Source organism: Malaya genurostris, chromosome 1, assembly GCF_030247185.1.
Source record: "Malaya genurostris strain Urasoe2022 chromosome 1, Malgen_1.1, whole genome shotgun sequence".
In the NCBI taxonomy this organism is placed as follows: domain Eukaryota; kingdom Metazoa; phylum Arthropoda; class Insecta; order Diptera; family Culicidae; genus Malaya; species Malaya genurostris.
Genome location: NC_080570.1, coordinates 50,650,379 through 50,667,285, shown reverse-complemented (window position 1 = coordinate 50,667,285; position 16,907 = coordinate 50,650,379). Strand labels below are relative to the sequence as shown.

General features: G+C 38.8%; 1 protein-coding gene across 1 annotated transcript in view; it reads left to right on the top strand.

Annotated features, from left to right (window-relative positions):
* The window catches only part of LOC131439242 (uncharacterized), a 684,657-nt gene that overhangs the window by 30,272 nt on the left and 637,478 nt on the right, over nucleotides 1-16,907 (top strand). The gene's annotated exons all lie outside the window — the stretch shown is intronic.

Here is a 16,907-nt window from a genome sequence, read left to right as displayed (position 1 = left end):
GGCCGTTGTCCGGTACTCTCAATCAATTTTGGAGTAATGAGTCAACAAATTCTAATCGATATTTGTCAATTAAGTTTAATTTTTAGAATAAATTCATACAATTTATAAACAGTTGTCTAAAACCTTATATTGCTCTGACAGCCTTGGCTTTATAGCGCCCATTTCAACGCCCCAACGCGAAAACAGATCTCGGCTTCATGAATAATATTCGATGTTCAATTTCAAAAGTAATGAAACAATCTGTTGCGACAGCAATGTGCATTGCGCAAATTTTCTATTTCCATAAATCGAAACCGGCAAATAGAATACAAATCGATCAGGGAAAATGCAAATGATGTGTACACCAAACGTAGTATGTATATACGAATTCGCATCCTCACCCACTCACATCACGAAAATCATGTCGAGCGTCACATTTTAGAAATCAATTTCCGCTTCACAATCTTCTTCTCTGTCAGATTAGAACCGAAGTTTGGCCCATCCTACCGCCAGCTCCGTCCCAGACCCGTTGAGCTTGGGTTTCCAATTGTATCATGCACGGATTCACCCAAGTGCTTCGGACGGGTATCGAAAACGACGGGCAATGCTGAGATTAGCGTAATCCGACTTAATTGAGTTAGTTTCAAGATTGTGTTGCTACTGTGGAACGAAATCCTCCTCGGCAGCGCAGAAATATTACCATCTTTAACGTGTTTGATCCCGACAGGATTATTCTGTTTCATGTCTTCGCTTTGTACGAACATTGCGGGAAGTGTAACTTTTGGTTTGTGCTTCTTTTTATTGTTTTCAAAAGTTTGCTACAAAGCTACAGAGCTCGATCGGTTCAATGCGTTTGGTTTTTATGAAAATTACTGAAATAATGCCTTCAAGGATTTGTCAAAAACGATTCAAAATGTTTAAATGATAGATATTGACTAAAATTGATGGAAACGGAAACTTATCTAAACACCAAAAAATCTTATGGGAATTTCTCAAGCTTCCGAATTGTTAAAGGAAATCAGTTGATTTTCAAAAAAAAATGCCTAATCTATGAAGAATCCATCCACTTATCGGTGTTTCAGTAAAATATGTTCAATTCTGAAAATCTAGCATCGTTTTTTTTCATAAATACGTTTATTTCTTAAGGCAGTTTACATAAGTTTTTCTCCTGGGGGACGGGTGTAGCGTAATGGGTAAGTCGATGCCTTTCACGCAGCCCACCTGGGTTCGATTCCCAACCCCGCACATAGGGTCAGAAAGTTTTTCTGGCCCGAAGAGGCGAATGACCTTAAGGTTAAAACCTCTTTAATCGAAAGAAAAAAAAAAGTTTTTCTTCGCCGTAGCATCACTTTTACATAATATTCTTATCCTAATTTAATTCTAACATAGTCACAACGTTTTGCATTTATTAAAACATATTCTCTTATTACTTAAATATCATCTTAGGTAACTCGTCATTAATTATGAAATCTACTCGGAAATATTATTTGAACCAAACGATTAACTTCTATAAATTATAAAATAAGCTGTTATTTTCAGACATTTTGTTAATAATTTCATAAACTGTTTCGAGTTTGTTTGTATCATTACATTATTTTTATTCTAATTTAGCTATTGGTTGAACTCATGGACGCAGCTGGGATCAGAACTAAGTCTTGAAAGGGGCCTTTATTAAATTGAAACTCCAGTTTTCTTTATGAAATGATAAATAAGTTTCATGTATGAAAGGTCACGACAAGCAAGAATGTCTCGAACTGGGACATTGGATAGTCTACCTTGGGTACGCAAAGAATTTATTAGTTGAGATCTGACATCACGATACTCCACGCATGTCCAAACGACATGATCAATATCTCGATAACCTTCGCCACAAGCACAATGATTAGTCTCGGAGAGCCCAATTCGAAGGAGATGTGCATCTAACGTGTAGTGATTGGACATGAGTCTGGACATCACACGAATGAAATCTCTACTCACATCCAGTCCCCTGAACCATGCCTTTGTCGATATTTTCGGAATAATTGAGTGCATCCACCGACCCAGATCATCTCTATCTCAAGAAGCTTGCCAGCTGGCAAGTGTTCTTTTGGCGAAACGCGCTATAGAATTCGTTGAAAGCAATCGGTCTCTCAGTAATTTCACCCTCAATAGCATCACGTTTGGCTAAAATATCGGCTCTTTCATTGCCAGGAATGGAGCAATGAGCCGGGACCCAGACTATAGTGATTAGATAATTATTGTTCAATATGTCGTTCAGGCACTGTTTTATTTTGCCCAGGAAAAACGGTTCAGTCTTGCCAGTCATGTTTGAGCGAATGGCTTCAATTGCACTCAGACTATCTGTGAAGAGGAAATTATGGTTTGTAATTAATGTGACGATTACACTCAAACTATAATGAACTGCTGCTAGCTCTGCTATATAAACAGATGCAGGTTCTTGAAGCCTAAATGAGGCCGAAACATTATTGTTGAACATACCAAACCCTGTCGCTTCTTCAATTCGCGATCCGTCCGTGTAAAACATTTTCTCAGAGTCAATATGCCTGAACTTACTTGAAAATATTTTTGGGATTTCCGTCGAACGTAGATGATCCGGGATTCCACGCACTTCGCGCTGCATGGATGTATCGAAAAATAAAGTTGAGTCAGGGACATTTAGGAGGCTGACACGGATAGGAATATATCTTGAAGGGTTGATTTCCTGTGACATATGGTTAAAATATACTGTCATGAATTTTGTTTGAGATCGAAGCTCGACTAGTCGTTCGAAATTATTAATTACCATGGGATTCAGCACCTCACATCTTATTAGCAGGCGTGATGGAAGCTCCCAAAATCGATCTTTTAATGGAAGAACTCCCGCCAGAACTTCAAGACTCATTGTATGTGTCGAATGCATGCACCCTAAAGCAATTCGCAAACAACGATACTGAATTCGCTCCAGTTTGATAATATGAGAGTTTGCAGCGGAACGAAAGCAAACGCATCCATATTCCATCACTGAAAGTATCGTTGTCTGATACAATTTTATTAGATCTTCCGGATGAGCACCCCACCAAGATCCTGTTATTGTTCGAAGAAAATTTACTCTTTGTTGGCATTTTGTTATCAGAAACCTAATGTGTCCTCCCCACGTGCATTTGGAATCGAACCACACCCCGAGGTATTTAAAAGTTAAAACCTGTTGGATCATTCTTCCCATCATATGGAGCTGAAGCTGCGCGGGATCATGCTTTCTTGAAAAGACGACTAACTCTGTTTTCTCCGCTGAGAATTCGATACCAAGATGAACAGCCCAATCGGACAAGTTATCTAGGGTATCTTGCAATGGTTTATGCAGATCAATATGCAGTCCTGAATCAGATAACAAAGTTGAAGAGTGTCTGACCGGCATGAAGCACTTGGGGACAAACGTAGTATCTGTTCCCAGCGTCAAACCGTCAAACAAATTTTGGCTGTACCTTTCGAGAATTCGCCCCGATGTATCCAATGAACAAATCTCTGCGATGGTTCGTGCCAATCTTGCGATGACCCAGGATCCTGATGTTGTAAAGTTGGTGGCAAAAGGAACCGATTTTAGCAATATGAGCTACATATCGTTTAAAGTCGGCCTAGATCCGGCTTCAAAAGCAGCTGCTTTAGACCCATCGACTTGGCCTGAAGGGATTATGTTTCGTGAATTTCTCGATTACTCTATTCCAAAATTTCGAAAACGGACGGATGCCTCATCTCTAAGTACACCAATGCTTCAATAGACGACGTGGACCTAGAATCAACGAGCTCTTTAATAACACAGTGGGAACCATTTGGTTCCCATCACAGGCGAGTATTGTTCAACTATTTCGACAACCTCATCATTCCATCGTCCTGTATTGCAGCCTAATAGTCGCATTGCTTACCACAGTAGGCATTCTCATGATGATGACGTGGTTGCCCCCGTCGCTAGCACTGAGTATTTGAGATTGTACTACCAAAACGTTAGAGGAATAAACTCAAAAATCGACGATGTATATTTAGCTGCTATTGACGGTGACTACGATATATTTGTTCTCACCGAGACTTGGTTGGACTCTAGAACATCTTCGTTGCAACTTTTTGGAGCTGCTTTCTCGGTTTATCGTGCTGATCGCAATTCTACCAATAGCTCTCGCAGTCGTGGTGGTGGAGTTTTAATAGCTGCTTCCGCTACACTTACCTCTAGTGAGGTCATTCTGGACTGCTTAACGATTGAGTCTGTCTGGACTAAGATATCTGCACCAACTAAGAATTACTTCATTGGAGTTGTTTACATCCCTCCGGAAAAGCGTCATGATTGTGGTATTATGCAACAACTTCTCGATGCTATCGAACGTGTTTCGTCTCAGTCAAATGGTAACGATGTGATTATTGTTCTTGGGGATTTCAATCAACCCGGTCTCAGCTGGATATCGTCGGATTATGGTTACGCTTACCCTGACCCTATGGCCTCGACAACGACCACCGCCAGCCGAATTCTCTTAGATGGACTTGCCTTTAATGGACTTCATCAAATTAGTACGGTTTCGAATCACCAATCACGATTTCTTGATCTGGTGTTTGTTAACAACGATGGTTTACCCGAATGCACTGTCTCAGAAGCTTTGAATGCTATGGTTCCGTGTGATGCCTATCATCCGGCGCTAGATATCGATATTTCGATCAAAGGTTCGATGCTATACGATGAATCGATTTCATTTGATCGCTTAAATTTTCGCAAAACAAATTTGTCTACATTGCGTGACTTGTTGCTGCAAATCGATTGGAGAACGTTACATGATTACGACGATATTGATGCTGCTGTCTTATACTACAATCGTTTGTTAAATAATTGTGTCGAGAGCTCAGTCCCTAAGTCTCAGCCACCGAGGAAACCGCCATGGACTAACGCTTTATTACGGAATCTTAAGCGTATTCGTGCTAAAGCCCTACGTAGTTATACAAATAGGCGATGTCCTATTTCTAAACGTCACTTTACAATAGCCAGCAACGAATACCGCAACTACAATAAGTTCTTATACAATCGCTATGTTAACCGTATGCAACATAACTTAAGGCGAAATCCGAAGAGCTTCTGGTCATTTGTCAATACGAAGAGGAAGGAAACTGGTCTCCCATCTACGATTTTCTACAACGGCGATCAAGCTACGACTGTAGTTGACAAATGTGGACTGTTTGCTAGATATTTCGCCAGTGTTTTTTCATCTCACTCACCATCTGCTATTGAGCTTGAAAACGCTGTCCGTGATGTTCCTGCTGATGTCATCGATATGGATGTTTTTGTTATCTCAGAACAAATGGTACTTTCTGCCATCCGGAATGTGAAATCCGTATTTACACCAGGTCGAAGCGCAATGCCTTCTGCAATTTTGAAAAAATGTTCGGATATTTTAGCAGTCCCACTAACATATATATTCAATTTGTCGCTTCAGCACCATACATTCCCTACTGATTGGAAAAATTCCGTTATGTTCCCGGTTTATAAGAAAGGTGACAAGTGTAACGTTGTCAATTACCGAGGAATCACGTCGCTGTGCGTTGAATCTAAGATCTTTGAATCACTTATCAATGCAAATCTTTTGTCAACTTGTCGCCATTATATAAGCAATTGCCAGCATGGATTCTTTCCCGGTCGATCGGTTGAGACTAATCTAGTTAGTTTCACGTCTTATTGCACCGAGCAAATGTCTAAAAAATACCAGATTGATGTGATTTACACAGACCTTAAGGCTGCCTTCGACTTAGTTAACCACGAAATTTTACTTACTAAGCTTACTAAGGTAGGTTGCTCGATTCGATTTTGTCAATGGCTTCGATCATATCTCGTCAACCGTCAAGTTGTAGTACAAATTGGAAGCACGGTATCTAATTCATTTACCAACAGCTCCGGAGTTCCTCAAGGAAGCACACTTGGACCACTTCTTTTTTCGCTGTTTATTAACGATGTTGTCTTTGTCTTACGGCATGGTGAAAAGCTATTGTTCGCCGATGATTTGAAAATATTCCTCGTTATTCGCAAAGAAGCTGATTGCCAAGAATTGCAGCATCTTGTTGATATGTTTTTTGAATGGTGTATACGAAACATGATGGTTCTCTGTGTTACAAAAAGTTATGTTATCAGCTATTATCGTACGAGAAACAAACTTAGTTTCAATTATACTGTGGCTGGCACTGAACTGCAACGTGTGGACCACATCAAGGATTTAGGTGTTATTCTGGATGAGAAACTAACATATACTCGTCATCTTGCGGCTACGATTGACAAAGCAAATCGGTTACTCGGATTTATATTCAAAATCTCAAGAGAATTTCGTGATCCACTCTGTTTAAAGGCGCTATATTGTTCCTTGGTACGATCGCAGCTAGAATTTGCTAATGTTGTTTGGTGCCCTTACCACGTCACGTGGATTCAAAGACTTGAAGCTGTTCAACGAAAATTTGTACGTTATGCATTACGTGAACTGCCCTGGAGCAACCCGTTGAGTTTACCGCCGTACGAGGATCGTCGTCAATTATTAGGACTTAAATCTTTAGCCGATCGACGACATGCATCACAAGCGATTTTCATATCTAAGCTACTACTGGCTGAATATGATGCTCCTAATCTTTTATCCCAAGTGAGCTTGTATGCTCCTACACGTATTCTTCGACCGCGACCTTTACTACATACTGATCTACGCAATACCAGCTACGCTTCAAACAGCCCGATTTTGGCAATGATCCGCCGCTTTAACGAGTTCAGCGATTTGTTTGACTTCGTCACAACGTCATCTCAGCTTCGTCACCGGTTACTATGGCACTAAGTTGTTCATAATTATTTTTATTCCGTTAAGATAACTTGTTAGGTAGCTTTTAGTAGCTCATTAAGACTTATTGTCAGATGAGCATTATCAAATAATAAATAAATAAATAAATAAATAAATAGCTTTGGGTCCAGTAACTGAAACCACGCCATCATCTGCCAATTGTCTTAGTGTACATGGGGTTCCTAGACAGCTGTCAATGTCATTTACGTAAAAATTATAGAGGAGCGGACTGAATCTAGCATCGTTGTTTTGAATCAAATTTTAACTTTCGGCAGAAAAATCTGACTGACATTTCATCTTCATTGAAATATTGTTGCACCAGTTAGTGACCTCTTAAGGGGTTACACCACTGTAGAATTTTCAAAAAATCGGAAATTTTTTTTTCATTGCAAAAGGTCTTAGGTATGATCTTAAAAATAATATTCTAAAAGATGAAAAGCGGGAAAAATTTCTAGACGTCTTAATTTCGAGTTTTACCGCGAGACTCCGACTATTATACTCCGAGCGCCTTTTGTGTTCAGAACCACGTTCTTAGAGCTGGTTGGAAACATAAGTCAAGTGAATCTTGACCAATCGATTCAAAAATTTTACAGAATATTCTCGATAGTTATCTCCACAGAGGTACGTGAATATTTTTTGTATGAACAATTTTGTGATGAAAAAATGGGATTTTATTTTCAAAGGGCTGCCATTTTACAGAAAATCAATTAATTAAAAAACCCCTACTAACCTCTATGCACACTGTAATATGGAATTAGAAAATGTTTGTATTTTTGTTCTAGATCGAAAATTGCGGGAGCTGAATTTCTGGCCGTCAAAATGCAGACCTTTTGCGGAAATGCCGCCAAGTCGCCATTTTGTTTTTAAATTTTTTAAACTGATCATTTTTTTGTACTTAAATATACATATTGAAAAATACTTTATACAAAATTTGATTACTCCATTTTTTCCCAAAACAATTCCCCAAAAAAGTCCTTCTCTTTTTTCCTACAGTGGTGTAACCCCCTATTTAATCCATATGAACTGTCAAAAGCGGCTCCAGCATTGTTACTCGTTGTTCACCATAAATGGGAAATTCACCCAAACCTCCGTTTACGTAAACTTTTTTACGTTACGTCTTTTTACGTAACTCTTTTTACGAGCCAAATCCCGAGAAACCTATTTTAATCCACCTAGTGGTGTAATGATGCCTTTCTCATATTACTTATTACATCATAAATATAACCGCGAAATTCGCAAAAACAACTGTTTATTGAATAGAAATAGGAAAATTTGTTCGGACCTAATCTCACAAACTTTATTAATCCTGTTTACCCTGTAGTTCCGGAACCGAAAGTAGTATCCACAAAAATGAGGAATTCCGTATGAAACTGTAAGGCTTTTCTTTTGAACCGATAAGTTAGTGAAAATCGATTTGACCATCTCCAAGAAAAGTGAGTGAGATCCTTTTTGCAGTTTTTAATCACTATTTCCCATCCTTCCGAAACCGGATTCAGATGAACGGAATAGCCGAAGTTGGTTCGTTTGCTACCAACAAATGTGACCTACAAATTGCAACAGTTGTTATTATTATCATTATTATTATTATTATTATAATTTTTATTATTATTATTAGTATTATTATTATTATTATTATTATTATTATTATTATTATTATTATTATTATTATTATTAGTATTATTATTATTATTATTATTATTATTATTATTATTATTATTATTATTATTATTATTATTTTATTTGTACATATTGTCACTCTATATGGCGATTTGAAAACTTTGACACTCATCGCCATGTAACTGCGGAACCGAAAGTAGGATCCGGATGAAATTTCACAGTAGCTTTAGAGACAGTATGAACTTTAATTCAAATCAAGATTTGTGAAAATCGGTTCAAGCATCGCAGAGAAATCGAAGTGAATTTAGTTTTAGGAGTTTTTCTTCACCACTTTCGGTGCTATCGGAACAGGAAAAGAGGGGACCAGTAGTGCCGAATTAAGTTTTCAAGCCCACAAACTAACAAGCTCTGCAAACTAGTAGAATGTATCATACAGTTTTATGGGATTTGTACCTGTGTTTAACCATCGTTCGTGAAAAAATACTAATAAAATTGGTAATTTTACACTTATAACGCTTTAGTTCCGGAACCGGAAATCGCATCCAGATAAAATGTTCGACAAGTTTTCAGGCTATTGTAAGACCTTTCATTTGAATCTTAGTTTGCGAAAATCGGTTGAGTTGTCCCAGAGATAATTGAGTGGAAACTTTTTCTCAAATTTCCACATATTACCATATAACTCCGGAACCGGAAGTCACATTCAAATGAAATTCAATAGCAAACTATAGGACCATAATACCATGTATTTGAATCTTAGTTTGTGAAAACCGGTTCAGCCATCTCTGAGTGCATATTTTTTTCATTTTGTCGTGAATACGACTTACTTTACTATGGGGTGCCTTTTCAAAATTTACCCTCTGAGAGAGTGATAAATTTTTGATCGTGAATATCTCTTGTTGTATCTAACGAATCAAGATAATTTTTGCTACATGTCATCGGGAATTTGATCACAATTTTATGATAAAATTATCAGTTGTGTTACATAATCTCAAATACTTCAAAATTAAACTTTTCTGAAATGTTTGGTATAAACGAGTATCAAAGGGGATAATCCATAAGGCGCGTTTGCCTAGCTCGTATTTTTAAAGTTCATAGCTCAGTGATCTGTGGATGGATTTATATAATCTAACTACCAGTAGAATCGAAATTTTTCAACTTAAGCATGTAAAGAAAAACCATTGAAGTATTTCAATAGTACACTATTGAAAAACCTGTCTCATTTGACCCATGTCAGCACCAGCCAATCAGAACGCGTTCTGAGGAAGAGAACAAAATATCTGCTGCTGTACAACAAATCGTTCGAGAAAATGTTCCGAACAGTGTTTAATATCGTAGTGAGTTCCACAACTTGGTCCTTCTGAAAGGCAGGAATGAATCCCGTACAGCATCCGGATAGTTTCTTTCAATTAAATGCAAATCCGAAATGAAATAATCGAAATTAAAATTCTATATGCTGCTATTTTTATTGCCGTTAGGATCGCCCATTAGTGAAAAAGCTACAAACGAAATCAGGTAAAAACAAGCCTCTCAACAAAACTTGGATCAGTTTGGATTCTATCGCCACTGCGAGCAGATGTGTTTTGTTTCGTTTGCAAAGCTAATTTCGCTTCCGACAAGAGCGATTACGTTACAGCTGCCAGTCATTAGCATTGGTGAAAAAACAACAGTGGAGAGCATTACACACAATCAGCCGTTCTAATGGCTCTAAAAGATTTCCAAAGAACTATTAGGATTTGTTGTTCGCAAATCGAAGGTAATTATCCTCAGTTGAGTGCAAATCAAGAACAGTTTGGTTAGATTTGTGCACTTTTTGCTGTGTGTAATCGAGATCAAGTGAAGCCTTCTTTTTTTGCGAAAAATGTGAAAAAGGGAAATGCTTGCATAAATCATATAATTGATCAACTAATTAATATTCGGAAATGTTAAGGAACATGTCAGTTGTTTTCGTATTCACGACATCCAGTTATGTCTCTGATATTACCCACCCGCCTTTTTTACATACTTATCTATTCTCTTGCGTTATTTATTCGTTTCTTTTTTTAAATTTCTGGTATTCTGCATCATTCTTTTTCTTCTCTTCTTTCGCCGTTCTTCCTCATTCTTTTCCAAGTTTAAGAGCTTCTCTTAGTTCGATTTTCCAGTTTCCTCAGTGTGAATTAATTTCATACGGAATAGAAATGTTGAGTTAGAAATTATTCACTCACAGAACATCTCACCCATCAGGTCTCACATGAAAACGACCCAACCCCACAAAATGAACTGGATGAACATCGTTTGACAGCTATCAGTGGTTTGCTCATTTGTTCAGTCTGTATTATTTTATTCTATTCTACAATATTCTTTCTCAAAGATTGACTGCATTTATCATTCGTTTGATGTCATCGTGTGAAACCCAATTGGGACACGTTCACTCCATTTAATTTCCACTTCATACTGGTAATAAGGGCCGGTAATATGAAAATGAAACATAAGACAGAGCTCAGTTAGGTCCTACCGGCCTCTCCAATCCCCGGATGTTTGGAGCGTAATGCAATCAACATCTTATTCAAGTCGTTCCGTATTTTATTCATTAAATTCAATAATTATGCTAAAGCTGTAACATATTTCTATATTAAATTCTAACTGTAATTGATTGTATTTAATGATGTTTGCAATACCGTCAAGCCCACCAACCACGGGAGTATTATTTAATGCATTATATAAATCTTCAAAAAGTTTAAAAGAATTGTATACAAAATTCCACTTTCCCACACGTCACGTTTTTTTTTTTATATTTTCGGTTGAGCGGTTACTTCAAACCACGATCAAAGAAAATGAAAATCAATAGAATTAAAAACCACCCTAGCTCCGTCGATATGACAGTCAAAGGGTTGAAACTTTGGGAAAATTGTCTACAATCCAAATGTGGTCTTTCCGAACGATTTCAGTTGTGCTCCAGAACTTACCAAAAAAACTTGAAACATATCGTTGCAAGCTTAAAAGATAACAAACAACATTGTAGACACTTTTTATGCTTCACCTTCGGCTCATCAAATCGTCAGCAGTTTATGTTCAACTGCAGACTCCACCTAAGGGCATATTCAGGAGTGTTCTAGTTCTAGATGCATAATTTATGTCAGTTTTAAAATTTAAATCTAAAAATAACAACAAAATGAACTGGCAGCCCCAGCACCGTTCAATCAGTGTTTCAAATATAGAAAAAATAGAACGGCAGCGTATACCAGTTTTAAATTTGACAGTAGAACTGTTCGAAGAGATAAAACTAAAACAGCTGGACACGTTTGTTTCAGTTTCAGTTATATTATAGACCACCCATATGAATCTTGCAGCTGCTGAATTTGCTCTAACGGTTTAACATGAACCGCTCAGCGACATGGCACTGCAGTGCAATAAGTGTTTTGCAAAAAGCATCAACTTTAAGTCCGCTCAGCGGTCTATGTTGAACCGTTAGGTGGCTTTAGCAGTTCAACATAAACTGCTGATGCACTGATGAGCCGAAGGCGAAAACTTAAAAAGTGAAAATAGTTATGTGCACCTAGCATAAAAGCGGTACCGAAACCCCTAAATAAACACTGTAGATCTTAAATATTTTCTTTCCCCTGTTACGGTTCTTTGACTTTCGAAATAAATAATTGATTACCACATTCGAATCTAGACTTTAGATAATATTTTTCATTCAAATACAAGTGCCTTTCAAACTACTAACATTACTTATGTTATTTAATAAAAAGAAATTACTTATGTTATTCAAAAAAAAGTATACAGAAGGAATGAAACAGAACTTGATTTATCTGGTTGCCATAGAGATGAGGTGCTTATCTTCACGGTGGCTTAATGTCAAAGCAGTTCCCCGCATTGGAAATGGTTAACATTTTCAAGTGATGTAAATGAGTTTTTCGCAAATTTTATTTCCGCTATTGTAATCAGTTGATTGCTCAGTTTTAATACTCGTTGGGTATTTCAAATAAGTTGAACTACATCCATATCAAAATCATCCGAACAAGTTAAATGAAAAATCATGGATAATGTAGTTTTCAAGTTGCGTTTGTACTACATATGTTTCAACTAAGCACTTTTCATAATGAATCTCGTGAAGATGATTATATTCCCTTGCCAAAATCCAACCCGTTGGGAAGCTGAGATCGGCTACCAACGAAGCTCGAAGCTCACAATAAAAAAAACGTGACATCGAGAAATCATAAATAAATTCACTTATTGTGGTAATGCTGATACATTTTCTCGCATCAACAGAAGACCAACCACGAACATCACGAATTCAATTATATAAATCCAGCAACAAATCCCCAATCATTGATTACGGCGCATTTTCTTCCAATTCATTCGACCCAGCGAACGGAAAAAAGTTCGGAACTTAACTTCAACATGTGCAGTACAAGGCTCCCAGTGACCGCCTCGTTTTTTGCTCCCGTGTACCGTTGCTGTCAGTTTTCAACAACAAAAGAGCATTTAGCCCGAATAAACGTTTTCACCTCACGTATCCGTCCGTGGCACATTCATTCTGCAGTATCTTTCTGCCGTCCGCCCGCACTCGACTCCCACTACAGTCGCAATCTGCTCTCGGTCGGTCGCGGAGTTGGTTCTTCCCGATGATCCCATACCTGATGCTATATATGTACAACATTGTCCCAGCAGCAGCAGCAGCAGCAGCTCGTAAACGTGATGTACTGCGCCACGAAACGGGACTCACCCCATTCGGATGGGGCTGCAAAGGACGACTGTCCTTAACCGCCACAGAAGCCATTTGTCCCGGAAGAAAAACTGCCTGCCATTGTTTCAGTTTTTTTCCTTTTTCCACCTTGCTTTCTGACTTGGCGCGACTCGAAGAACTGCAGGGATGATTTTTGCAAATGCACCAAGTCGAAAGTTTTTCGACAAGTCCGAGAGACCCAACAACGAAAATTAAAACAGACATCCCAATTTACGAGTTTGGTTTTTGTTGTGCTTTCCGTCTTGTAAATCCTGTTCGTCGAACAAACTTTTCACATCCAAAAAAAGATCAAAACAGATGAATCCTAACCCTGCTCAGTTCCTCAGATCCGGCCGTTGGCGCGGTAGTCGGAAGAACGATAAATAATTTTTCCGCCAGAGAGCAAGAAAGTTTTTGCTTGTCAAGTTGTTTTTTATCTTTCACTTTGACACTTTTTTGTTGGAAGTGTGCGCTGCGTTGATCAATTCTACTCACATGGAAGCGAGCGCGAGGTCGTGAGCTGACTTCGAAAGGAAGCTGCGGTACTTGAAAAATGTTGTTCTTGAATTTTTCTTCCCAAACGACCGGGGGGATGCCGGGAAAAAATTGAAGCACTGGGATTTGGAAGTTAACGGCAGCTCATTCTAATAAATTTGATGATACTGTGACTCGAGCGAGCCGGAGAATTTAAATCTTCACGTTGTGCTTGGAGAGTAATCACAGAGAAAGCGCCATAAAGATTCCTTTCTGCTGTATTTTGACAACAATGGAAGATTGTTTTTAATAATAACCGTCACATTTCTCAAAGGATCTCATCGCTTGTTACTGTTTTAATCGCAAAAATTTTTTGATTAGTGATTCAAATCAGTACAGTTTTCCAATTTGCTACATTAATAACTTGGTGGAAATTCGTGTTAATTTAACTAAAAAACTAATTTTATTAAACATTCAGTTTTTTTTTAAATTGACGTGCTGAATAATACAAAGATTCAAAATGAGATACAAGAAAAAAGAAAGACGACTGAGAACCTATTTTCCTCTGGATATTGACTGTTCGACGTGTTTTTCTTTGGTGAATTAAACAGACTTATTTGGAGCCCTTTATTGATCACTGATGCAAATTAACACGATGACATCATATTTGAAAACCCTATTTTATTATATTTAATCAGTCTAAAAGCTATTAACTTCCAAGGTAACCACTACCACCACCACATTAATAGAATCGCCAACCCAAGAGCCTCGATTGGGCACCGACGGTTTTGCAACCTCGTAGCACTCCTTTCTGCACCAACGTTAGTAATTTCAATCGCTAGTAGATAGAGATCACCGGAGACAATCAATGTTTTGTATGACCTCGCACGAAATATTGATTTGAAATACTACGCAAATTCGATATCTGAGAAACGAGAAACAACACAAGAACTTCCTTCGGAGGAAGAGTACACGTTTCTGGCTGACTTGATTCTCGATACCGCGATCCAATCTCAGACCAAACGTGTACCCGGCGCAAAAACATACATCCGTCCTACCAACCTGTGCTGCGACAAATTGTGCTCAGAGTTGAATGCAGAAAAACACTTCAGCTTTCATCGCGTTTAGAAAAAAAGGAACACTAGATAACTATCGAAAATGCGCGTCATTAGATTTTAGAATGAAAAGCATAATTAAAGATAAGAAACGCGGTTATTGGTGTCGGTTCGAGGGTTATCGAGAGAAACATCAATGAGCAATTTTTGGCATACAGCCCGACGAATGCGTAACCTTAATACCACGATTCTAACCGCTGGATATTCTATTGCGCTAAAAAAGTCTATCCCGACTTTGTTCCGAAACAAAAGATCACCCACCTTGCCTCATCAAACCGAAAAGAAACACCGTTTTCAATGGTAGAATTCTCACTTGCGCTCTTGTCGTGTAACAATAAAGCTCCGGGGCTAGACAGAAATCAAATTCAACTTGTTTAAGAATCTGCCTAACTCCGTCAAACGGCGCTTGTTGAAATGATTCAACAAGTTTCCTGAAGATAATATTGTCCCACACTACAGGAGACAAGTGAGAGTGATCGTCATTAAAAAAACCATGGAAACTAGCCTCCAATCACAATTCGTATCGGCCGATTGCTATGCTTTCCTGTATTCGAAAATTGTTTGAAAAAATGATTCTATTTCGTCTAGACAATTGCGCCGAGACTAACGATTTGCTTTCAGATACACAATTCGGCTTCCACAGGGACAAATCAACCAACGATTTTCCTGCGTTGCTCTCAACATAAATTCAAATGGCATTTGCTCGTAAAAAACAAATGGCATCCGTTTTCCTAGAAATCAAGGGGGTTTTCGATTCAGTTTCTATAAATATTCTGTCTGGGAAGTTGCATCAGCATGATCTTTTGCCAGTTTTGAATAACTTTTTGCATAATCTATTGTCCGACGAATACATGTATTTCGCGCATGGTGATTTGTCGTCAATACGATTCAGTTACATGGGTCTTCCTCAGAGCTCGTGTAAACAGCATTGATTAATATATCAACACACCTTGCACGCTAAGACAACTTGCCAACGACAGCGTTGTTTCTATTATAGGAGCTAAAAGCTACCGATCTCCAAGGGCCATTACAAGATACTCTCAACAACTTGTCATCATGGGCTCTTCAGATGAGTATCGAATTCTCTACGGAGAAAACTGAGCTGGTTTTATTTTCGAGGAAGCAAGAACCAGCACAACTACAGCTTGTTTCACTCCAAAGATACCTGGAGATGTTAAATTACGTATCTGAAACAAAAATGCCAGCAGAGATTCAATTTTCTTCCTACAATAACTGGAACATGGTAGGGAGTTCACCCAGGTTCTGCCTCCGATCCGCCGCGAACACTCATTTCATCAAGCTGGAAAGAATTCAGTATCGTTGTTTGCCTATTACCTTAGGTTGCATTCAGTCAAATCATACGATGAGTCTCGAAGTGCTGGCAGACGTCCTACCGTTGAGAAATCGATTCTGGGACCTCTCATATCGACTTTTCTTGAATACTTGGAAGAGATTCCTATATTTTCACAATAAATTTAGAACAGTCAACTGTGAAAAAATGTTTCACACTGACGGATCATTTCTCAATGGATCCACTGGAAACCATCACATTAGATCATTACTTCATTATTACGGACAGTCTACGTTTAATAGAGGCTCTCCGGACGAGGAAGCCAGACACACGCTTGATGTTAAAAACGCATTCAATAGTGCTTGTTGGGCGGATATCGCCGACTTCCTCCTTCGACTGGGACTGCCAGACGGCCTGTAGAAAATTCTGGAAAGCTACTTTCAGAACCGGGTATTGCTCTACGAGATCGAGGAAGGCCTACGCAGCACTTCTATCAAGGCCGGAGTACATCCATCCTGGGCTCGCTCCGGTGGAATATAATGTACGATGGAGAACTGAGGTTGAGGCTCCCTACGGGCTCCGGTATGGATCGTCGGGGCGCCAATGAACCGGAAGCCCTACGGGCGTCAAGATAGTCGGGTTCGCGGACGACATCACGCTAGCAGTCTACGGAGAATCCATCGAAGAGGTCGAATTGAGCGCGTCACACTCGATCAGCATGGTGGAAGACTGGTTGCGTAGCAGGAAACTACAACTAGCGCATCATAAAACAAACAGGATGGTGGTAAACAATAGAAAATCAGAGCTAGAGGCGTCGGCACATGCTGGTGATTGCATGATCCCCATCCAAGAGATCACTGAAGCAATTGGGTGTGACGCTTGACGACAAGCTCAGTTTCGGC